This window comes from Narcine bancroftii, chromosome 4 (genome assembly GCF_036971445.1).
Source record: "Narcine bancroftii isolate sNarBan1 chromosome 4, sNarBan1.hap1, whole genome shotgun sequence".
Lineage (NCBI taxonomy): Eukaryota > Metazoa > Chordata > Chondrichthyes > Torpediniformes > Narcinidae > Narcine > Narcine bancroftii.
The window spans coordinates 150,442,490-150,466,380 of record NC_091472.1 but is presented as its reverse complement, the minus strand read 5'-3'; positions in this window follow the sequence as shown (position 1 = coordinate 150,466,380).

Sequence of the window (23,891 nt, the reverse complement as noted above, 5' to 3'; positions counted from 1 at the left end):
TCAGAGGCGGGGAAATCAGAGTTGGGGAATCAGAGTCCGGGAATCAGAGATGGGAAATCAGAGGAGGGGAATCAAATATGGGGAATCAGAGGCGGGGAATCAGAGTTGGGGAATGAGTCCGGGAATCAGAGATGGGGAATCAGAGGCGGGGAATCAAATATGGGGAATCAGAGGCGGGGAATCAGATGCGGGGAAACAGAGGCGGTGAATCAGATATGGGCAATCAGAGGTGGCGAATCAAAGGTAGAGAATCAGAGATGGGGAAGCAGAGGTGGGGAATCAGATGTGATGAATTAGAGATGGGGAATCAGAGGCGGGGTATCAGAGGCGGGGAATCAGAGTTGGGGAATCAGAGGAGGGGAATCAGATATGGGGAAACAGAGGCCGGGAATCAGAGGCAGGGAAACAGAGGCGGGGAATCAGATATGGGGAATCAGAGGTGGGGAATTAGAGGTTGCGAATCAGAGGCAGGGAATCAGAGGCGGGGAATCAGAGGCGGGGATTCAGAGGCAGGGAATCGGATGAGCGGAATCAGAGTTGGGGAATCAGAGGTGGGGAATCAGAGGTGGAGAATCAGAGAAGGGGAATCAGAGGCGGGGAATCAGATGCAGGGAATCAGATGCAGGGAATCAGAGGCGGGGAATCATAGCTGGCGAATCAGAGGAGGGGAATCAGAGTTGGGGAATCAGAGGCGGGGAATCAGATATGGGGAAACAGAGGCGGGGAATCAGAGGCGGGGAAACAGAGGCGGGGAATCAGATATGGGGATTCAGAGGTGGGGAATCAGAGGTTGGGAATCAGAGGCAGGGAATCAGAGGCGGGGAATCAGAGGCAGGGAATCAGATGCGGGGAATCAGAGGCAGGGAATCAGAACTGGGGAATCAGAGGCGGGGAATCAGAGTTGGGGAATCAGAGGCGTGGAATTAGATATGGCGAAACAGAGGAGGGGAATCAGAGACGGGGAAACAGAGGCGGGGAATCAGATATGGGGAATCAGCGGTGGCGAATTAAAGGCGGTGTATCAGAGATGGGGAATCAGGGCAGGGAATCAGAGGCAGGGAATCAAACACGGGGAATCAGAGGCGGGGAATCAGAGCTGGGGAATCAGAGGCGGGGATTCAGAGTTGGGGAATCAGAGGCGGGGAAACAGAGGCGGGGAATCAGATATGGGGAATCAGAGGTGGGGAATCAGAGGTTGGGAATCAGAAGCAGGGAATCAGAGGCGGGGAATCAGAGGCGGGGAATCAGAGGCAGGGAATCCGATGTGCGGAATCGGAGATGGGGAATCAGAGGCAGGGAATCAGAGGCGGGGAATCAGAGGCGGAGAATCAGAGGCCGGGAATCAGATATGGGGAAACAGAGGCGGGGAATCAGAGGCGGGGAAACAGAGGCGGGGAATCAGATATGGGGAATCAGAGGTGGGGAATCAGAGGTTGGGAATCAGAGGCAGGGAATCAGAGGCTGGGAATCAGATGCAGGGAATCAGATGCGGGGAATCAGAGGCGGGGAATCAGAGCTGGGGAATCAGAGGTGGGGAATCAGAGTTGGGGAATCAGAGTCGGGGACTTAGATATGGGGAAACAGAGGCGGGGAATCAGAGGCTGGGAAACAGACGCGGGGAATCAGAGGCGGGGATTCAGAGCTGGGGAATCAGAGGCGGGGAATCAGAGTTGGGGAATCAGAGGCGGGGAATCAGATATGGGGAATCAGAGGTGGGGAATCAGAGGCGGGGAAACAGAGGCAGGGAATCAGATATGGTGAATCAGAGGTGGGGTATCAGGGGCAGGGAATCAGTGGCAGGGAATCAGAGGCGGGGAATCAGAGGCGGGGAATCAGAGGCAGGGAATCAGACACGGGGAATCAGATATGGGGAAACAGAGGCGGAAAATCAGAGGCGGGCAAACAGAGGCGGGGAATTAGATATGGGGAATCAGAGGTGGGGAATCAGAGGTGGTGAATCAGAGATGGGGAATCACAGGCGGGGAATCAGAGGCAGGGAATAGAACGCGGGGAATCAGAGGCGGGGAATCAGAGCTGGGGAATCAGAGGTGGGGAATTATAGTTGGGAATCAGAGGCGGGGAATAAGATATGGGGAAACAGAGGCGGGGAATCAAAGGCGGGGAAACAGAGGCGGGGAATCAGATATGGGGAATCGGATGCGGGGAGTCAGAGGCGGGGAATCAGAGCTGGGGAATCAGAGGCGGGGTATCAGAGTTGGGGCATCTGAGGTGGGGAATTATATATGGGGAAACAGAGGCGGGGAATCAGAGGCGGGGAAACAGAGGCGGGGAATCAGATATGGGGAATCAGAGGTGGGGAATCAGAGGCAGGGAATCAGATGTGCGGAATCAGAGATGGGGAATCAGAGGCAGGGAATCAGAATCAGAAGCGGGGAATCAGAGGCCGGGAATCAGAGGCCGGGATTCAGATGCCGGGAATAAGAGGCCGGGAATCAGAGGTGGGGAATCAGATTCCGGGAATCAGAGATGGGGATTCAGAGGCGGGGAATGATATATGGGGAATCAGAGGCGGGGAATCAGAGGCGGGGTAACAGAGGTGGGGAATCAGATATGGGGAATCAGAGGTGGCGAATCAAAGGCGGTGAATCAGAGATGGGGAATCAGAGGCGGGGAATCAGAGGCAGGGAATCAAACACGGGGAATCAGAGGCGGAGAATCAGAGCTGGGGAATCAGAGGCGGGGAATCAGAGTTGGGGAATCAGAGGCGGGGAATCAGATATGGGGAAACAGGGGCGGGGAATCAGAGGCAGGGAAACAGAGGCGGGGAATCAGATATGGGGAATCAGGGGTGGGGAATCAGAGGTTGGGAATCAGAGGCAGGGAATCAGAGGCGTGGAAACAGAGGCGGGGATTCAGATGTGGTGAATCAGAGATGGGGAATCAGAGGCAGGGAATCAGAATCAGAAGCGGGGTATCAGTGGCTGGGAATCAGAGGAAGGTAATCAGAGGCAGGGGATCAAACACGGGGAATCAGAGGCTGGGAATCAGAGCTGGGGAATCAGAGGCGGGGAATCAGAGCTGGGGAATCACAGGCGGGGAATCAGAGATGGGGAATCAGAGGCGGGGAATCAGAGGCAGGGAATCAGATGCGGGGAATCAGAGGCGGGGAATCAGAGCTGGCGAATCAGAGGCGGGGAATCAGAGGTGGGCAATCAGAGGATGGGAATCAGATATGGGGAATCAGAGGCGGGGAATCAGAGCTGGGGAATCACAGGCGGGGAAACAGAGGCGGGGAATCAGAGGCGGTGAAACAGATGCAGGGAATCAGATGCAGGGAATCAGAGGCGGGGAATCATAGCTGGCGAATCAGAGGAGGGGAATCAGAGTTGGGGAATCAGAGGCGGGGAATCAGATAAGGGGAAACAGAGGCGGGGAATCAGAGGCGGGGAAACAGAGGCGGGGAATCAGATATGGGGATTCAGAGGTGGGGAATCAGAGGTTGGGAATCAGAGGCAGGGAATCAGAGGCGGGGAATCAGAGGCAGGGAATCAGATGCGGGGAATCAGAGGCAGGGAATCAGAGCTGGGGAATCAGAGGCGGGGAATCAGAGTTGGGGAATCAGAGGCGTGGAATTAGATATGGCGAAACAGAGGAGGGGAATCAGAGACAGGGAAACAGAGGCGGGGAATCAGATATGGGGAATCAGCGGTGGCGAATTAAAGGCGGTGTATCAGAGATGGGGAATCAGGGCAGGGAATCAGAGGCAGGGAATCAAACACGGGGAATCAGAGGCGGGGAATCAGAGCTGGGGAATCAGAGGCGGGGATTCAGAGTTGGGGAATCAGAGGCGGGGAAACAGAGGCGGGGAATCAGATATGGGGAATCAGAGGTGGGGAATCAGAGGTTGGGAATCAGAAGCAGGGAATCAGAGGCGGGGAATCAGAGGCGGGGAATCAGAGGCAGGGAATCCGATGTGCGGAATCGGAGATGGGGAATCAGAGGCAGGGAATCAGAGGCGGGGAATCAGAGGCGGAGAATCAGAGGCCGGGAATCAGATATGGGGAAACAGAGGCGGGGAATCAGAGGCGGGGAAACAGAGGTGGGGAATCAGATATGGGGAATCAGAGGTGGGGAATCAGAGGTTGGGAATCAGAGGCAGGGAATCAGAGGCTGGGAATCAGATGCAGGGAATCAGATGCGGGGAATCAGAGGCGGGGAATCAGAGCTGGGGAATCAGAGGTGGGGAATCAGAGTTGGGGAATCAGAGTCGGGGACTTAGATATGGGGAAACAGAGGCGGGGAATCAGAGGCTGGGAAACAGACGCGGGGAATCAGAGGCGGGGATTCAGAGCTGGGGAATCAGAGGCGGGGAATCAGAGTTGGGGAATCAGAGGCGGGGAATCAGATATGGGGAATCAGAGGCGGGGAATCAGAGGCGGGGAAACAGAGGCAGGGAATCAGATATGGTGAATCAGAGGTGGGGTATCAGGGGCAGGGAATCAGTGGCAGGGAATCAGAGGCGGGGAATCAGAGGCGGGGAATCAGAGGCAGGGAATCAGACACGGGGAATCAGATATGGGGAAACAGAGGCGGAAAATCAGAGGCGGGCAAACAGAGGCGGGGAATTAGATATGGGGAATCAGAGGTGGGGAATCAGAGGTGGTGAATCAGAGATGGGGAATCACAGGCGGGGAATCAGAGGCAGGGAATAGAACGCGGGGAATCAGAGGCGGGGAATCAGAGCTGGGGAATCAGAGGTGGGGAATCATAGTTGGGAATCAGAGGCGGGGAAAAAGATATGGGGAAACAGAGGCGGGGAATCAAAGGCGGGGAAACAGAGGGGGGGAATCAGATATGGGGAATCGGATGCGGGGAGTCAGAGGCGGGGAATCAGAGCTGGGGAATCAGAGGCGGGGTATCAGAGTTGGGGCATCTGAGGTGGGGAATTATATATGGGGAAACAGAGGCGGGGAATCAGAGGCGGGGAAACAGAGGCGGGGAATCAGATATGGGGAATCAGAGGTGGGGAATCAGAGGCAGGGAATCAGATGTGCGGAATCAGAGATGGGGAATCAGAGGCAGGGAATCAGAATCAGAAGCGGGGAATCAGAGGCCGGGAATCAGAGGCCGGGATTCAGATGCCGGGAATAAGAGGCCGGGAATCAGAGGTGGGGAATCAGATTCCGGGAATCAGAGATGGGGATTCAGAGGCGGGGAATGATATATGGGGAATCAGAGGCGGGGAATCTGAGGCGGGGTAACAGAGGTGGGGAATCAGATATGGGGAATCAGAGGTGGCGAATCAAAGGCGGTGAATCAGAGATGGGGAATCAGAGGCGGGGAATCAGAGGCAGGGAATCAAACACGGGGAATCAGAGGCGGAGAATCAGAGCTGGGGAATCAGAGGCGGGGAATCAGAGTTGGGGAATCAGAGGCGGGGAATCAGATATGGGGAAACAGGGGCGGGGAATCAGAGGCAGGGAAACAGAGGCGGGGAATCAGATATGGGGAATCAGGGGTGGGGAATCAGAGGTTGGGAATCAGAGGCAGGGAATCAGAGGCGTGGAAACAGAGGCGGGGATTCAGATGTGGTGAATCAGAGATGGGGAATCAGAGGTTGGGAATCAGAGGCAGGGAATCAGAGGCGTGGAAACAGAGGCGGGGATTCAGATGTGGTGAATCAGAGATGGGGAATCAGAGGCAGGGAATCAGAATCAGAAGCGGGGTATCAGTGGCCGGGAATCAGAGGAAGGTAATCAGAGGCAGGGGATCAAACACGGGGAATCAGAGGCTGGGAATCAGAGCTGGGGAATCAGAGGCGGGGAATCAGAGCTGGGGAATCACAGGCGGGGAATCAGACATGGGGAATCAGAGGCGGGGAATCAGAGGCAGGGAATCAGATGCGGGGAATCAGAGGCGGGGAATCAGAGCTGGCGAATCAGAGGCGGGGAATCAGAGGTGGGCAATCAGAGGATGGGAATCAGATATGGGGAATCAGAGGCGGGGAATCAGAGCTGGGGAATCACAGGCGGGGAAACAGAGGCGGGGAATCAGAGGCGGTGAAACAGAGGCGGGGAATCAGATATTGGGAATCAGAGGTGGGGAATCAGAGGTTGGGAATCAGAGGCCTGGAATCAGAGGCGTGGAATCAGAGGCAGGGAATCAGATGCGGCGAATCAGAGGAGGGGAATCAGAGCTGGGGAATCAGAGGCGGGGTATTAGAGTTGGGGAATCAGAGGCGGGGAATCAGACGCGTGGAATCAGAGGGGGGGAATCATAGCTGGCGAATCAGAGGCGGGGAATCAGAGGTGGGCAATCAGAGGCCGGGAATCAGAGGTGGTGAATCAGAGATGGGGAATCAGAGGCGGGGAATCAGTGGCAGGGAATCAGACACGGGGAATCAGACACGGGGAATCAGAGGTGGGGAATCAGAGATGGGGAATCAGAGGCGGTGAATGAGAGATGGGGAATCAGAGGCGGGGAATCAGAGGCGGGGAATCAGATATGGGGTATCAGAGGTGGGGAATCAGGGGCGGGGAATCAGTGGCAGGGAATCAGAGGAGGGGATTCAGAGGCGGGGAATCAGAGGCAGGGAATCAGACACTGGGAATCAGAAGCGGTGAATCAGGGATGGGGAATGAGAGGCCGGGAAACAGAGGTGGGGAATCAGAGACCGGGAATCTGAGATGGGGAATCAGAGGCGGGGAATCAGATATGGGGAATCAGAGGCGGGGAATCAGAAGCGGGGAAACAGAGGCGGTGAATCAGATATTCGGAATCAGAGGTTGAGAATCAGAGGTAGAGTATCAGAGATGGGGAAGCAGAGGTGGGGAATCAGATGTGATGAATTAGAGATGGGGAATCAGAGGCGGGGTATCAGAGGTGCCAATCAGAGGCGGTGAAACAGAGGCGGGGAATCAGATATGGGGAAACAGAGGCGGGGAATCAGAGGCAGGGAAACAGAGACGGGGAATCAGATATGGGGATTCAGAGGTGGGGAATAACAGGTTGCGAATCAGAGGCAGGGAATCAGAGGCGGGGAATCAGAGGCGGGGAATCAGAGGCAGGGAATCGGATGTGCAGAATCAGAGATGGGGAATCAGAGGTGGGGAATCAGAGGTGGTGAATCAGAGATGGGGAATCAAAGGCGTGGAATCAGAGGCAGGGTCAGACACGGGGAATCAGAGGCGGGGATTCAGATGCGGGGAACCAGAGGAGGGGAATCATAGCTGGCGAATCAGAGGCGGGGAATCAGAGGTGGGGAATCATAGGCGGGGAATCAGATATGGGGAATCAGAGGTGGGGAATCAGAGGCGGGGAAACAGAGGCGGGGAATCAGATATGTTGGATCAGAGGTGGGGAATCAGAGGCGGGGAATCAGAGCTGGGGAATCAGAGGCGGGGAATCAGAGTTGGGGAATCAGAGGCAGGGAATCAGATATGGGGAATCAGAGGTGGGGAATCAGAGGCGGGGAAACAGAGGCGGGGAATCAGATATGGGGTATCAGAGGTGGGGAATCAGGGGCGGGGAATCAGTGGCAGGGAATCAGAGGAGGGGATTCAGAGGCGGGGAATCAGGGATTGGGAATCAGAGGCCGGGAAACAGAGGTGGGGAATCAGAGACCGGGAATCAGAGATGGGGAATCAGAGGCGGGGAATCAGATATGGGGAATCAGAGGCGGGGAATCAGAGGCAGGGAAACAGAGGCGGTGAGTCAGAGATGGCGAATCAGAGGCGGGGAATCAGAGGCAGGGAATCAGAAACGGGGAATCAGAGGCGGGCAATCATAACTGGCGAATCAGAGGAGGGGAATCAGTGGTGGGGAATCAGAGGCGGGGAATCAGATATGGTGAATCAGAGGTGGGGAATCAGTGGCGGGGAAACAGAGGCCGGGAATCAGATATGTTGTATCAGAGGTGGGGAATCAGAGGCGGGAAATCAGAGCTGGGGAATCAGAGGCGGGGAAATCAGAGTTGGGGAATCAGAGTCCGGGAATCAGAGATGGGAAATCAGAGGAGGGGAATCAAATATGGGGAATCAGATGCGGGGAATCAGAGTTGGGGAATCAGAGTCTGGGAATCAGAGATGGGGAATCAGAGGCGGGGAATCAAATATGGGGAATAAGAGGCGGGGAATCAGAGGCGGGGTAACAGAGGCGGTGAATCAGATATGGGCAATCAGAGGTGGCGAATCAGAGGTAGAGAATCAGAGATGGGGAAGAAGAGGTGGGGAATCAGAGGCGGGAAATCAGAGCTGGGGAATCAGAGGCGGGGAATCAGAGTTGGGGAATCAGAGTCCGGGAATCAGAGATGGGGAATCAGAGGCGGGGAATCAAATATGGGGAATCAGAGGCGGGGAATCAGAGGCGGGGATACAGAGGCGGTGAATCAGATATGGGGAATCAGAGGTGGCGAATCAGAGGTTGAGAATCAGAGATGGGGAAGCAGAGGTGGGGAATCAGATGTGATGAATTAGAGATGGGGAATCAGAGGCGGGGTATCAGATGCGGCCAATCAGAGGCGGGGAATCAGAGTCGTGGAATCAGATATGGGAAATCAGAAGTGGGGAATCAGAGGCGGGGAAACAGAGGCGGGGAATCAGATATGGGGTATCAGAGGTGGGGAATCAGGGGCGGGGAATCAGTGGCAGGGAATCAGAGGAGGGGATTCAGAGGCGGGGAATCAGAGGCAGGGAATCAGACACTGGGAATCAGAGGCGGTGAATCAGGGATGGGGAATGAGAGGCCGGGAAACAGAAGCGGGGAAACAGAGGCGGTGAATCAGATATTCGGAATCAGAGGTTGCGATTCAGAGGTAGAGAATCAGAGATGGGGAAGCAGAGGTGGGGAATCAGATGTGATGAATTAGAGATGGGGAATCAGAGGCGGGGTATCAGAGGTGCCAATCAGAGGCGGTGAAACAGAGGCGGGGAATCAGAGGTGGGGAATCAGAGATGGGGAATCAGAGGCGGTGAATGAGAGATGGGGAATCAGAGGCGGGGAATCAGAGGTGCCAATCAGAGGCGGTGAAACAGAGGCGGGGAATCAGATATGGGGAAACAGAGGCGGGGAATCAGAGGCAGGGAAACAGAGGCGGGGAATCAGATATGGGGATTCAGAGGTGGGGAATAACAGGTTGCGAATCAGAGGCAGGGAATCAGAGGCGGGGAATCAGAGGCGGGGAATCAGAGGCAGGGAATCGGATGTGCAGAATCAGAGATGGGGAATCAGAGGTGGGGAATCAGAGGTGGTGAATCAGAGATGGGGAATCAAAGGCGTGGAATCAGAGGCAGGGTCAGACACGGGGAATCAGAGGCGGGGAATCAGATGCGGGGAACCAGAGGAGGGGAATCATAGCTGGCGAATCAGAGGCGGGGAATCAGAGGTGGGGAATCATAGGCGGGGAATCAGATATGGGGAATCAGAGGTGGGGAATCAGAGGCGGGGAAACAGAGGCGGGGAATCAGATATGTTGGATCAGAGGTGGGGAATCAGAGGCGGGGAATCAGAGCTGGGGAATCAGAGGCGGGGAATCAGAGTTGGGGAATCAGAGGCAGGGAATCAGATATGGGGAATCAGAGGTGGGGAATCAGAGGCGGGGAAACAGAGGCGGGGAATCAGATATGGGGTATCAGAGGTGGGGAATCAGGGGCGGGGAATCAGTGGCAGGGAATCAGAGGAGGGGATTCAGAGGCGGGGAATCAGGGATTGGGAATCAGAGGCCGGGAAACAGAGGTGGGGAATCAGAGACCGGGAATCAGAGATGGGGAATCAGAGGCGGGGAATCAGATATGGGGAATCAGAGGCGGGGAATCAGAGGCAGGGAATCGGATGTGCAGAATCAGAGATGGGGAATCAGAGGTGGGGAATCAGAGGTGGTGAATCAGAGATGGGGAATCAAAGGCGTGGAATCAGAGGCAGGGTCAGACACGGGGAATCAGAGGCGGGGAATCAGATGCGGGGAACCAGAGGAGGGGAATCATAGCTGGCGAATCAGAGGCGGGGAATCAGAGGTGGGGAATCATAGGCGGGGAATCAGATATGGGGAATCAGAGGCGGGGAATCAGAGGCAGGGAAACAGAGGCGGTGAGTCAGAGATGGGGAATCAGAGGCGGGGAATCAGAGGCAGGGAATCAGAAACGGGGAATCAGAGGCGGGCAATCATAACTGGCGAATCAGAGGAGGGGAATCAGTGGTGGGGAATCAGAGGCGGGGAATCAGATATGGTGAATCAGAGGTGGGGAATCAGAGGCGGGGAAACAGAGGCCGGGAATCAGATATGTTGTATCAGAGGTGGGGAATCAGAGGCGGGAAATCAGAGCTGGGGAATCAGAGGTGGGGAAATCAGAGTTGGGGAATCAGAGTCCGGGAATCAGAGATGGGAAATCAGAGGAGGGGAATCAAATATGGGGAATCAGATGCGGGGAATCAGAGTTGGGGAATGAGAGTCCGGGAATCAGAGATGGGGAATCAGAGGCGGGGAATCAAATATGGGGAATAAGAGGCGGGGAATCAGAGGCGGGGTAACAGAGGCGGTGAATCAGATATGGGCAATCAGAGGTGGCGAATCAGAGGTAGAGAATCAGAGATGGGGAAGCAGAGGTGGGGAATCAGAGGCGGGAAATCAGAGCTGGGGAGTCAGAGGCGGGGAATCAGAGTTGGGGAATCAGAGTCCGGGAATCAGAGATGGGGAATCAGAGGCGGGGAATCAAATATGGGGAATCAGAGGCGGGGAATCAGAGGCGGGGATACAGAGGCGGTGAATCAGATATGGGGAATCAGAGGTGGCGAATCAGAGGTTGAGAATCAGAGATGGGGAAGCAGAGGTGGGGAATCAGATGTGATGAATTAGAGATGGGGAATCAGAGGCGGGGTATCAGAGGCGGCCAATCAGAGGCGGGGAATCAGAGTCGTGGAATCAGATATGGGAAATCAGAGGTGGGGAATCAGAGGCGGGGAAACAGAGGCGGGGAATCAGATATGGGGTATCAGAGGTGGGGAATCAGGGGCGGGGAATCAGTGGCAGGGAATCAGAGGAGGGGATTCAGAGGCGGGGAATCAGAGGCAGGGAATCAGACACTGGGAATCAGAGGCGGTGAATCAGGGATGGGGAATGAGAGGCCGGGAAACAGAAGCGGGGAAACAGAGGCGGTGAATCAGATATTCGGAATCAGAGGTTGCGATTCAGAGGTAGAGAATCAGAGATGGGGAAGCAGAGGTGGGGAATCAGATGTGATGAATTAGAGATGGGGAATCAGAGGCGGGGTATCAGAGGTGCCAATCAGAGGCGGTGAAACAGAGGCGGGGAATCAGAGGTGGGGAATCAGAGATGGGGAATCAGAGGCGGTGAATGAGAGATGGGGAATCAGAGGCGGGGAATCAGAGGTGCCAATCAGAGGCGGTGAAACAGAGGCGGGGAATCAGATATGGGGAAACAGAGGCGGGGAATCAGAGGCGGGGAATCAGAGGCAGGGAATCGGATGTGCAGAATCAGAGATGGGGAATCAGAGGTGGGGAATCAGAGGTGGTGAATCAGAGATGGGGAATCAAAGGCGTGGAATCAGAGGCAGGGTCAGACACGGGGAATCAGAGGCGGGGAATCAGATGCGGGGAACCAGAGGAGGGGAATCATAGCTGGCGAATCAGAGGCGGGGAATCAGAGGTGGGGAATCATAGGCGGGGAATCAGATATGGGGAATCAGAGGTGGGGAATCAGAGGCGGGGAAACAGGGGCAGGGAATCAGATATGTTGGATCAGAGGTGGGGAATCAGAGGCGGGGAATCAGAGCTGGGGAATCAGAGGCGGGGAATCAGAGGCAGGGAATCAGAAACGGGGAATCAGAGGCGGGCAATCATAACTGGCGAATCAGAGGAGGGGAATCAGTGGTGGGGAATCAGAGGCGGGGAATCAGATATGGTGAATCAGAGGTGGGGAATCAGAGGCGGGGAAACAGAGGCCGGGAATCAGATATGTTGTATCAGAGGTGGGGAATCAGAGGCGGGAAATCAGAGCTGGGGAATCAGAGGTGGGGAAATCAGAGTTGGGGAATCAGAGTCCGGGAATCAGAGATGGGAAATCAGAGGAGGGGAATCAAATATGGGGAATCAGATGCGGGGAATCAGAGTTGGGGAATCAGAGTCCGGGAATCAGAGATGGGGAATCAGATGCGGGGAATCAAATATGGGGAATAAGAGGCGGGGAATCAGAGGCGGGGTAACAGAGGCGGTGAATCAGATATGGGCAATCAGAGGTGGCGAATCAGAGGTAGAGAATCAGAGATGGGGAAGCAGAGGTGGGGAATCAGAGGCGGGAAATCAGAGCTGGGGAATCAGAGGCGGGGAATCAGAGTTGGGGAATCAGAGTCCGGGAATCAGAGATGGGGAATCAGAGGCGGGGAATCAAATATGGGGAATCAGAGGCGGGGAATCAGAGGCGGGGATACAGAGGCGGTGAATCAGATATGGGGAATCAGAGGTGGCGAATCAGAGGTTGAGAATCAGAGATGGGGAAGCAGAGGTGGGGAATCAGATGTGATGAATTAGAGATGGGGAATCAGAGGCGGGGTATCAGAGGCGGCCAATCAGAGGCGGGGAATCAGAGTCGTGGAATCAGATATGGGAAATCAGAGGTGGGGAATCAGAGGCGGGGAAACAGAGGCGGGGAATCAGATATGGGGTATCAGAGGTGGGGAATCAGGGGCGGGGAATCAGTGGCAGGGAATCAGAGGAGGGGATTCAGAGGCGGGGAATCAGAGGCAGGGAATCAGACACTGGGAATCAGAGGCGGTGAATCAGGGATGGGGAATGAGAGGCCGGGAAACAGAAGCGGGGAAACAGAGGCGGTGAATCAGATATTCGGAATCAGAGGTTGCGATTCAGAGGTAGAGAATCAGAGATGGGGAAGCAGAGGTGGGGAATCAGATGTGATGAATTAGAGATGGGGAATCAGAGGCGGGGTATCAGAGGTGCCAATCAGAGGCGGTGAAACAGAGGCGGGGAATCAGAGGTGGGGAATCAGAGATGGGGAATCAGAGGCGGTGAATGAGAGATGGGGAATCAGAGGCGGGGAATCAGAGGTGCCAATCAGAGGCGGTGAAACAGAGGCGGGGAATCAGATATGGGGAAACAGAGGCGGGGAATCAGAGGCGGGGAATCAGAGGCAGGGAATCGGATGTGCAGAATCAGAGATGGGGAATCAGAGGTGGGAAATCAGAGGTGGTGAATCAGAGATGGGGAATCAAAGGCGTGGAATCAGAGGCAGGGTCAGACACGGGGAATCAGAGGCGGGGAATCAGATGCGGGGAACCAGAGGAGGGGAATCATAGCTGGCGAATCAGAGGCGGGGAATCAGAGGTGGGGAATCATAGGCGGGGAATCAGATATGGGGAATCAGAGGTGGGGAATCAGAGGCGGGGAAACAGGGGCAGGGAATCAGATATGTTGAATCAGAGGTGGGGAATCAGAGGCGGGGAATCAGAGCTGGGGAATCAGAGGCGGGGAATCAGAGTTGGGGAATCAGAGGCAGGGAATCAGATATGGGGAATCAGCGGTGGGGAATCAGAGGCGGGGAAACAGAGGCGGGGAATCAGATATGGGGTGTCAGAGGTGGGGAATCAGGGGCGGGGAATCAGTGGCAGGGAATCAGAGGAGGGGATTCAGAGGCGGGGAATCAGGGATTGGGAATCAGAGGCCGGGAAACAGAGGTGGGGAATCAGAGACCGGGAATCAGAGATGGGGAATCAGAGGCGGGGAATCAGATATGGGGAATCAGAGGCGGGGAATCAGAGGCAGGGAAACAGAGGCGGTGAGTCAGAGATGGGGAATCAGAGGCGGGGAATCAGAGGCAGGGAATCAGAAACGGGAAATCAGAGGCGGGCAATCATAACTGGCGAATCAGAGGAGGGGAATCAGTGGTGGGGAATCAGAGGCGGGGAATCAGATATGGTGAATCAGAGGTGGGGAATCAGAGGCGGGGAAACAGAGGCCGGGAATCAGATATGTTGTATCACAGGTGGGGAATCAGAGGCGGGAAATCAGAGCTGGGGAATCAGAGGCGGGGAAATCAGAGTTGGGGAATCAGAGTCCGGGAATCAGAGATGGGAAATCAGAGGAGGGGAATCAAATATGGGGAATCAGAGGCGGGGAAGCAGAGTTGGGGAATCAGAGTCCGGGAATCAGAGATGGGGAATCAGAGGCGGGGAATCAAATATGGGGAATAAGAGGCGGGGAATCAGAGGCGGGGAAACAGAGGCGGTGAATCAGATATGGGCAATCAGAGGTGGCGAATCAGAGGTAGAGAATCAGAGATGGGGAAGCAGACGTGGGGAATCAGAGACGGGAAATCAGAGCTGGGGAATCAGAGGCGGGGAATCAGAGTTGGGGAATCAGAGTCCGGGAATCAGAGATGGGGAATCAGAGGCGGGGAATCAAATATGGGGAATCAGAGGCGGGGAATCAGAGGCGGGGATACAGAGGCGGTGAATCAGATATGGGGAATCAGAGGTGGCGAATCAGAGGTTGAGAATCAGAGATGGGGAAGCAGAGGTGGGGAATCAGATGTGATGAATTAGAGATGGGGAATCAGAGGCGGGGTATCAGAGGCGGCCAATCAGAGGCGGGGAATCAGAGTCGTGGAATCAGATATGGGAAATCAGAGGTGGGGAATCAGAGGCGGGGAAACAGAGGCGGGGAATCAGATATGGGGTATCAGAGGTGGGGAATCAGGGGCGGGGAATCAGTGGCAGGGAATCAGAGGAGGGGATTCAGAGGCGGGGAATCAGAGGCAGGGAATCAGACACTGGGAATCAGAGGCGGTGAATCAGGGATGGGGAATGAGAGGCCGGGAAACAGAGGTGGGGAATCAGAGACCGGGAATCAGAGATGGGGAATCAGAGGCGGGGAATCAGATATGGGGAATCAGAGGCGGGGAATCAGAAGCGGGGAAACAGAGGCGGTGAATCAGATATTCGGAAGCAGAGGTTGCGAATCAGAGGTAGAGAATCAGAGATGGGGAAGCAGAGGTGGGGAATCAGATGTGATGAATTAGAGATGGGGAATCAGAGGCGGGGTATCAGAGGTGCCAATCAGAGGCGGTGAAACAGAGGCGGGGAATCAGATATGGGGAAACAGAGGCGGGGAATCAGAGGCAGGGAAACAGAGGCGGGGAATCAGATATGGGGATTCAGAGGTGGGGAATAACAGGTTGCGAATCAGAGGCAGGGAATCAGAGGCGGGGAATCAGAGGCGGGGAATCAGAGGCAGGGAATCGGATGTGCAGAATCAGAGATGGGGAATCAGAGGTGGGGAATCAGAGGTGGTGAATCAGAGATGGGGAATCAAAGGCGTGGAATCAGAGGCAGGGTCAGACACGGGGAATCAGAGGCGGGGAATCAGATGCGGGGAACCAGAGGAGGGGAATCATAGCTGGCGAATCAGAGGCGGGGAATCAGAGGTGGGGAATCATAGGCGGGGAATCAGATATGGGGAATCAGAGGTGGGGAATCAGAGGCGGGGAAACAGAGGCGTGGAATCAGATATGTTGGATCAGAGGTGGGGAATCAGAGGCGGGGAATCAGAGCTGGGGAATCAGAGGCGGGGAATCAGAGTTGGGGAATCAGAGGCAGGGAATCAGATATGGGGAATCAGAGGTGGGGAATCAGAGGCAGGGAAACAGAGGCGAGGAATCAGATATGGGGAATCAGAGGTGGGGAATAAGAGGTTGCGAATCAGAGGCAGGGTATCAGAGGTGGGGAATCAGAGGTGGTGAGTCAGACATGGGGAATCAGAGGCGGGGAATCAGAGGCAGGGAATCAGAGGAGGGGATTCAGAGGCGGGGAATCAGAGGCAGGGAATCAGACACTGGGAGTCAGAGGCGGTGAATCAGGGATTGGGAATCAGAGGCCGGGAAACAGAGGTGGGGAATCAGAGACCGGGAATCAGAGATGGGGAATCAGAGGCGGGGAATCAGATATGGGGAATCAGAGGCGGGGAATCAGAGGCAGGGAAACAGAGGCGGTGAATCAGATATTGGGAATCAGAGGTGGCGAATCAGAGGTAGAGAATCGGAGATGGGGAAGCAGAGGTGGGGAATCAGATGTGATGAATTAGAGATGGGGAATCAGAGGCGGGGTATCAGAGGTGCCAATCAGAGGCGGGGAAACAGAGGCGGGGAATCAGATATGGGGAATCAGAGGTGGGGAATAAGAGGTTGCGAATCAGAGGCAGGGAATCAGAGGCGGGGAATCAGAGGCGGGGAATCAGAGGCAGGGAATCGGATGTGCGGAATCAGAGATGGGGTATCAGAGGTGGGGAATCAGAGGTGGTGAGTCAGACATGGGGAATCAGAGGCGGGGAATCAGAGGCAGGGAATCAGAAACGGGGAATCAGAGGCGGGCAATCATAACTGGCGAATCAGAGGAGGGGAATCAGTGGTGGGGAATCAGAGGCGGGGAATCAGATATGGTGAATCAGAGGTGGGGAATCAGAGGCGGGGAAACAGAGGCCGGGAATCAGATATGTTGTATCACAGGTGGGGAATCAGAGGCGGGAAATCAGAGCTGGGGATTCGGAGGCGGGGAAATCAGAGTTGGGGAATCAGAGTCCGGGAATCAGAGATGGGAAATCAGAGGAGGGGAATCAAATATGGGGAATCAGTGGCGGAGAATCAGAGTTGGGGAATCAGAGTCCGGGAATCAGAGATGGGGAATCAGAGGCGGGGAATCAAATATGGGGAATCAGAGGCGGGGAATCAGATGCGGGGAAACAGAGGCGGTGAATCAGATATGGGCAATCAGAGGTGGCGAATCAGAGGTAGAGAATCAGAGATGGGGAAGCAGAGGTGGGGAATCAGATGTGATGAATTAGAGATGGGGAATCAGAGGCGGGGTATCAGAGGCGGGGAATCAGAGTTGGGGAATCAGAGGAGCGGAATCAGATATGGGGAAACAGAGGCCGGGAATCAGAGGCAGGGAAACAGAGGCGGGGAATCAGATATGGGGAATCAGAGGTGGGGAATTAGAGGTTGCGAATCAGAGGCAGGGAATCAGAGGCGGGGAATCAGAGGCGGGGAATCAGAGGCAGGGAATCAGAGGCAGGGAATCGGATGAGCGGAATCAGAGATGGGGAATCAGAGGTGGGGAATCAGAGGTGGAGGATCAGAGAAGGGGAATCAGAGGCGGGGAATCAGATGCAGGGAATCAGATGCAGGGAATCAAAGGCGGGGAATCATAGCTGGCGAATCAGAGGAGGGGAATCAGAGTTGGGGAATCAGAGGCGGGGAATCAGATATGGGGAAACAGAGGCGGGGAATCAGAGGCGGGGAAACAGAGGCGGGGAATCAGATATGGGGATTCAGAGGTGGGGAATCAGAGGTTGGGAATCAGAGGCAGGGAATCAGAGGCGGGGAATCAGAGGCAGGGAATCAGATGCGGGGAATCAGAGGCAGGGAATCAGAGCTGGGGAATCAGAGGCGGGGAATCAGAGTTGGGGAATCAGAGGCGTGGAATTAGATATGGCGAAACAGAGGAGGGGAATCAGAGACGGGGAAACAGAGGCGGGGAATCAGATATGGGGAATCAGCGGTGGCGAATTAAAGGCGGTGTATCAGAGATGGGGAATCAGGGCAGGGAATCAGAGGCAGGGAATCAAACACGGGGAATCAGAGGCGGGGAATCAGAGCTGGGGAATCAGAGGCGGGGATTCAGAGTTGGAAAATCAGAGGCGGGGAAACAGAGGCGGGGAATCAGATATGGGGAATCAGAGGTTGGGAATCAGAGGTTGGGAATCAGAAGCAGGGAATCAGAGGCGGGGAATCAGAGGCGGGGAATCAGAGGCAGGGAATCCGATGTGCGGAATCGGAGATGGGGAATCAGAGGCAGTGAATCAGAGGCGGGGAATCAGAGGCGGAAAATCAGAGGCCGGGAATCAGATATGGGGAAACAGAGGCGGGGAATCAAAGGCGGGGAAACAGAGGCGGGGAATCAGATATGGGGAATCAGAGGTGGGGAATCAGAGGTTGGGAATCAGAGGCAGGGAATCAGAGGCTGGGAATCAGATGCAGGGAATCAGATGCGGGGAATCAGAGGCGGGGAATCAGAGCTGGGGAATCAGAGGTGGGGAATCAGAGTTGGGGAATCAGAGTCGGGGACTTAGATATGGGGAAACAGAGGCGGGGAATCAGAGGCGGGGAAACAGACGCGGGGAAACAGAGGCGGTGAATCAGATATGGGCAATCAGAGGTGGCGAATCAGAGGTAGAGAATCAGAGATGGGGAAGCAGAGGTGGGGAATCAGATGTGATGAATTAGAGATGGGGAATCAGAGGCGGGGTATCAGAGGCGGGGAATCAGAGTTGGGGAATCAGATATGGGGAAACAGAGGCCGGGAATCAGAGGCAGGGAAACAGAGGCGGGGAATCAGATATGGGGAATCAGAGGTGGGGAATTAGAGGTTGCGAATCAGAGGCAGGGAATCAGAGGCGGGGAATCAGAGGCGGGGAATCAGAGGCAGGGAATCAGAGGCAGGGAATCGGATGAGCGGAATCAGAGATGGGGAATCAGAGGTGGGGAATCAGAGGTGGAGGATCAGAGAAGGGGAATCAGAGGCGGGGAATCAGATGCAGGGAATCAGATGCAGGGAATCAAAGGCGGGGAATCATAGCTGGCGAATCAGAGGAGGGGAATCAGAGTTGGGGAATCAGAGGCGGGGAATCAGATATGGGGAAACAGAGGCGGGGAATCAGAGGCGGGGAAACAGAGGCGGGGAATCAGATATGGGGATTCAGAGGTGGGGAATCAGAGGTTGGGAATCAGAGGCAGGGAATCAGAGGCGGGGAATCAGAGGCAGGGAATCAGATGCGGGGAATCAGAGGCAGGGAATCAGAGCTGGGGAATCAGAGGCGGGGAATCAGAGTTGGGGAATCAGAGGCGTGGAATTAGATATGGCGAAACAGAGGAGGGGAATCAGAGACGGGGAAACAGAGGCGGGGAATCAGATATGGGGAATCAGCGGTGGCGAATTAAAGGCGGTGTATCAGAGATGGGGAATCAGGGCAGGGAATCAGAGGCAGGGAATCAAACACGGGGAATCAGAGGCGGGGAATCAGAGCTGGGGAATCAGAGGCGGGGATTCAGAGTTGGAAAATCAGAGGCGGGGAAACAGAGGCGGGGAATTAGATATGGGGAATCAGAGGTTGGGAATCAGAGGTTGGGAATCAGAAGCAGGGAATCAGAGGCGGGGAATCAGAGGCGGGGAATCAGAGGCAGGGAATCCGATGTGCGGAATCGGAGATGGGGAATCAGAGGCAGTGAATCAGAGGCGGGGAATCAGAGGCGGAAAATCAGAGGCCGGGAATCAGATATGGGGAAACAGAGGCGGGGAATCAAAGGCGGGGAAACAGAGGCGGGGAATCAGATATGGGGAATCAGAGGTGGGGAATCAGAGGTTGGGAATCAGAGGCAGGGAATCAGAGGCTGGGAATCAGATGCAGGGAATCAGATGCGGGGAATCAGAGGCGGGGAATCAGAGCTGGGGAATCAGAGGTGGGGAATCAGAGTTGGGGAATCAGAGTCGGGGACTTAGATATGGGGAAACAGAGGCGGGGAATCAGAGGCGGGGAAACAGACGCGGGGAATCAGAGGCGGGGATTCAGAGCTGGGGAATCAGAGGCGGGGAATCAGAGTTGGGGAATCAGAGGCGGGGAATCAGATATGGGGAATCAGAGGCGGGGAATCAGAGGCGGGGAAACAGAGGCAGGGAATCAGATATGGGGAATCAGAGGTGGGGTATCAGGGGCAGGGAATCAGTGGCAGGGAATCAGAGGCGGGGAATCAGAGGCGGGGAATCAGAGGCAGGGAATTAGATATGGGGAATCAGAGGTGGGGAATCAGAGGTGGTGAATCAGAGATGGGGAATCACAGGCGGGGAATCAGAGGCAGGGAATAGAACGCGGGGAATCAGAGGCGGGGAATCAGAGCTGGGGAATCAGAGGCGGGGAATCATAGTTGGGAATCAGAGGCGGGGAATCAGATATGGGGAAACAGAGGCGGGGAATCAAAGGTGGGGAAACAGAGGCGGGGAATCAGATATGGGGAATCGGATGCGGGGAATCAGAGGCGGGGAATCAGAGCTGGGGAATCAGAGGCGGGGTATCAGAGTTGGGGCATCTGAGGTGGGGAATTAGATATGGGGAAACAGAGGCGGGGAATCAGAGGCGGGGAAACAGAGGCGGGAAATCAGATATGGGGAATCAGAGGTGGGGAATCAGAGGCAGGGAATCAGATGTGCGGAATCAGAGATGGGGAATCAGAGGCGGGGAATCAGATATGGGGAAACAGAGGCGGGGAATCAGAGGCGGGGAAACAGAGGCGGGGAATCAGATATGGGGATTCAGAGGTGGGGAATCAGAGGTTGGGAATCAGAGGCAGGGAATCAGAGGCGGGGAATCAGAGGCAGGGAATCAGATGCGGGGAATCAGAGGCAGGGAATCAGAGCTGGGGAATCAGAGGCGGGGAATCAGAGTTGGGGAATCAGAGGCGTGGAATTAGATATGGCGAAACAGAGGAGGGGAATCAGAGACGGGGAAACAGAGGCGGGGAATCAGATATGGGGAATCAGCGGTGGCGAATTAAAAGCGGTGTATCAGAGATGGGGAATCAGGGCAGGGAATCAGAGGCAGGGAATCAAACACGGGGAATCAGAGGCGGGGAATCAGAGCTGGGGAATCAGAGGCGGGGATTCAGAGTTGGAAAATCAGAGGCGGGGAAACAGAGGCGGGGAATCAGATATGGGGAATCAGAGGTTGGGAATCAGAGGTTGGGAATCAGAAGCAGGGAATCAGAGGCGGGGAATCAGAGGCGGGGAATCAGAGGCAGGGAATCCGATGTGCGGAATCGGAGATGGGGAATCAGAGGCAGTGAATCAGAGGTGGGGAATCAGAGGCGGAAAATCAGAGGCCGGGAATCAGATATGGGGAAACAGAGGCGGGGAATCAAAGGCGGGGAAACAGAGGCGGGGAATCAGATATGGGGAATCAGAGGTGGGGAATCAGAGGTTGGGAATCAGAGGCAGGGAATCAGAGGCTGGGAATCAGATGCAGGGAATCAGATGCGGGGAATCAGAGGCGGGGAATCAGAGCTGGGGAATCAGAGGTGGGGAATCAGAGTTGGGGAATCAGAGTCGGGGACTTAGATATGGGGAAACAGAGGCGGGGAATCAGAGGCGGGGAAACAGACGCGGGGAAACAGAGGCGGTGAATCAGATATGGGCAATCAGAGGTGGCGAATCAGAGGTAGAGAATCAGAGATGGGGAAGCAGAGGTGGGGAATCAGATGTGATGAATTAGAGATGGGGAATCAGAGGCGGGGTATCAGAGGCGGGGAATCAGAGTTGGGGAATCAGATATGGGGAAACAGAGGCCGGGAATCAGAGGCAGGGAAACAGAGGCGGGGAATCAGATATGGGGAATCAGAGGTGGGGAATTAGAGGTTGCGAATCAGAGGCAGGGAATCAGAGGCGGGGAATCAGAGGCGGGGAATCAGAGGCAGGGAATCAGAGGCAGGGAATCGGATGAGCGGAATCAGAGATGGGGAATCAGAGGTGGGGAATCAGAGGTGGAGGATCAGAGAAGGGGAATCAGAGGCGGGGAATCAGATGCAGGGAATCAGATGCAGGGAATCAAAGGCGGGGAATCATAGCTGGCGAATCAGAGGAGGGGAATCAGAGTTGGGGAATCAGAGGCGGGGAATCAGATATGGGGAAACAGAGGCGGGGAATCAGAGGCGGGGAAACAGAGGCGGGGAATCAGATATGGGGATTCAGAGGTGGGGAATCAGAGGTTGGGAATCAGAGGCAGGGAATCAGAGGCGGGGAATCAGAGGCAGGGAATCAGATGCGGGGAATCAGAGGCAGGGAATCAGAGCTGGGGAATCAGAGGCGGGGAATCAGAGTTGGGGAATCAGAGGCGTGGAATTAGATATGGCGAAACAGAGGAGGGGAATCAGAGACGGGGAAACAGAGGCGGGGAATCAGATATGGGGAATCAGCGGTGGCGAATTAAAGGCGGTGTATCAGAGATGGGGAATCAGGGCAGGGAATCAGAGGCAGGGAATCAAACACGGGGAATCAGAGGCGGGGAATCAGAGCTGGGGAATCAGAGGCGGGGATTCAGAGTTGGAAAATCAGAGGCGGGGAAACAGAGGCGGGGAATTAGATATGGGGAATCAGAGGTTGGGAATCAGAGGTTGGGAATCAGAAGCAGGGAATCAGAGGCGGGGAATCAGAGGCGGGGAATCAGAGGCAGGGAATCCGATGTGCGGAATCGGAGATGGGGAATCAGAGGCAGTGAATCAGAGGCGGGGAATCAGAGGCGGAAAATCAGAGGCCGGGAATCAGATATGGGGAAACAGAGGCGGGGAATCAAAGGCGGGGAAACAGAGGCGGGGAATCAGATATGGGGAATCAGAGGTGGGGAATCAGAGGTTGGGAATCAGAGGCAGGGAATCAGAGGCTGGGAATCAGATGCAGGGAATCAGATGCGGGGAATCAGAGGCGGGGAATCAGAGCTGGGGAATCAGAGGTGGGGAATCAGAGTTGGGGAATCAGAGTCGGGGACTTAGATATGGGGAAACAGAGGCGGGGAATCAGAGGCGGGGAAACAGACGCGGGGAATCAGAGGCGGGGATTCAGAGCTGGGGAATCAGAGGCGGGGAATCAGAGTTGGGGAATCAGAGGCGGGGAATCAGATATGGGGAATCAGAGGCGGGGAATCAGAGGCGGGGAAACAGAGGCAGGGAATCAGATATGGGGAATCAGAGGTGGGGTATCAGGGGCAGGGAATCAGTGGCAGGGAATCAGAGGCGGGGAATCAGAGGCGGGGAATCAGAGGCAGGGAATTAGATATGGGGAATCAGAGGTGGGGAATCAGAGGTGGTGAATCAGAGATGGGGAATCACAGGCGGGGAATCAGAGGCAGGGAATAGAACGCGGGGAATCAGAGGCGGGGAATCAGAGCTGGGGAATCAGAGGCGGGGAATCATAGTTGGGAATCAGAGGCGGGGAATCAGATATGGGGAAACAGAGGCGGGGAATCAAAGGTGGGGAAACAGAGGCGGGGAATCAGATATGGGGAATCGGATGCGGGGAATCAGAGGCGGGGAATCAGAGCTGGGGAATCAGAGGCGGGGTATCAGAGTTGGGGCATCTGAGGTGGGGAATTAGATATGGGGAAACAGAGGCGGGGAATCAGAGGCGGGGAAACAGAGGCGGGAAATCAGATATGGGGAATCAGAGGTGGGGAATCAGAGGCAGGGAATCAGATGTGCGGAATCAGAGATGGGGAATCAGAGGCAGGGAATCAGAATCAGAAGCGGGGAATCAGAGGCCGGGAATCAGAGGCCGGGATTCAGATGCCGGGAATAAGAGGCCGGGAATCAGAGGTGGGGAATCAGAGTCCGGGAATCAGAGATGGGGATTCAGAGGCGGGGAATGATATATCGGGAATCAGAGGCGGGGAATCAGAGGCGGGGTAACAGAGGTGGGGAATCAGATATGGGGAATCAGAGGTGGCGAATCAAAGGCGGTGAATCAGAGATGGGGAATCAGAGGCGGGGAATCAGAGGCAGGGAATCAAACACGGGGAATCAGAGGCGGGGAATCAGAGCTGGGGAATCAGAGGCGGGGAATCAGAGTTGGGGAATCAGAGGCGGGGAATCAGATATGGGGAAACAGGGGCGGGGAATCAGAGGCAGGGAAACAGAGGCGGGGAATCAAATATGGGGAATCAGGGGTGGGGAATCAGAGGTTGGGAATCAGAGGCAGGGAATCAGAGGCGTGGAAACAGAGGCGGGGATTCAGATGTGTTGAATCAGAGATGGGGAATCAGAGGCAGGGAATCAGAATCAGAAGCGGGATATCAGTGGCCGGGAATCAGAGGAAGGT